Genomic DNA, 1,741 nt, shown 5'->3' on the forward strand with positions numbered 1-1,741 from the left:
ATGTGCAGTTCTTGGAAACTCTTCTGTGAAGTGTTTCATAACCTTCATCAAAGTTATATAAACTGTTACACTTGGGGCACACAACATACTTTATGATCTTATCTTGATCAAGCCCAAGCTGTTTACGAAGCAGGTGGACTGCCCTTGGAAACAACATTGCAAAGCTTTTCACTAAAGGAAAAATGGTTCCTAAGGAATCAAATACTGCCCATAGAAATGCAAGTAGTAATTCAAACGCATTGTCAGATAGTAAGCAGAATGACGAACAAACACATAGGAAAATAAGTATCCAACGGACAATGACTTTTGGATTTCCATAAATCCTTGACAATTCAGAAACATCCACTGAAGGTACTTTACTGAGACCTTGAGGGAAGTCTTCATTAACATCCTCATCTGCGACATCCCAGAATTCCATCAGAACATCTGGTCGCATCCTTTCATGGTACCTAAGATCATCAGAGTCTGAATCACTATCTTTTAATAAAAGATAATCCTCTTCTTCACGATTCTTGATGAAAACATGACTGGTATCTGATAAGTAAAATTGACCAATAAAATATCAATTAATTTCAGCAGCTAATTATGTTAGGATATGAATTATGTGAATGTCAATATAAGCATACATCTACATGTAGTTCCTTGTTCATTTCATCATAATTGAGGTGATGGTTATGAAGTTCTTTTAATTGCAGCCATTGCTATTCAAATTAAGTGAGGACTGAATGATTTATCCAAAATTTAAAGCCACTTTCCTGGCTCAAAATGAAGGCTTGTTTGATAACCCTTCAAAGAGACAAACACATTTAAAATAAATAAAGGTAAAGTAAGGTGAAACCACAAAAAATTACTGGTTGCCACTACGTACTGCTTACTGAGGCTCTGCTTGGGTAAATTCCGACAAGTGACATGGCCCCAAAAAGTACCAACACCTGCACATGAATTGAAACCGCAACAAGTGACATCCTTTCTAATTTCCGACAGAAAGTGAAACGTCGACAAACCACCGATACGAAACTTTTAAAATTAGAGAAGTGACGCAGAATTTCCTCCCCACAAACCTCCGGCAGGGCCTTACTTATTTAGCCATCTGTAAGGGGCCATCTACATCATTATTATTATTATTATTATTATTATTATTATTATTATTATTATTATTATTCACAGGCCATTATTTTAGGTCCCCTTCTTTCCTAAACCCAGGCAATGTGGAATAACTTGCATACTATCACCACTGACGACTTACGTTCCAAGAAACACTGGTTTTTTCCTCCTCAGACGGCAGGCAGATCAAACAGTGCTGAAACCTTGTGCAGAGTCTACTTTCTCTCGCCAATTAATAATATAAAGCGGAAAGTAGACTCTGTCGGCAGGGAAAGACACATCAAGACAGGGCATGGATGTTCTAACATACTTACACGGCGCCAATCGCATATGTCTGTCTGTTTCACTGTATAAATTTTTGTCACATTCTTCATGCTCGTCCACTGCCATTTCTGGACTTTCATCAAACAAATCACAGCGTGCTTTGGCTTGTACTGAGCCCTCTTCCTCGTCTGAAGATTCAGTTTTCTGCTACTCATCTTTTTCTTTACTGAAATAAAGATTGAAGTGCTCTCTATTTGTCCTAACTGACACATTCTCTTTGCAATGTGGGCAAAAACGCCGCTTCTTTGGGAGCCATATTGGATCAGTTGATATTGAGCCTCCGATTCAAGTGTTTAGCAGCAATGTCTAGCAA

The 1,741-nt window shown here is 38.1% G+C and overlaps 1 pseudogene; it reads right to left on the reverse strand.

Annotated features, from left to right (window-relative positions):
* The window catches only part of LOC138025792 (uncharacterized), a 17,929-nt pseudogene extending 16,435 nt beyond the window's left edge, over window positions 1-1,494 (reverse strand).
* Window positions 1,495-1,741: the final 247 nt, after the last annotated feature.

This window comes from Montipora capricornis, chromosome 12 (assembly GCF_036669925.1).
Source record: "Montipora capricornis isolate CH-2021 chromosome 12, ASM3666992v2, whole genome shotgun sequence".
Taxonomy (NCBI): Eukaryota; Metazoa; Cnidaria; class Anthozoa; order Scleractinia; family Acroporidae; genus Montipora; species Montipora capricornis.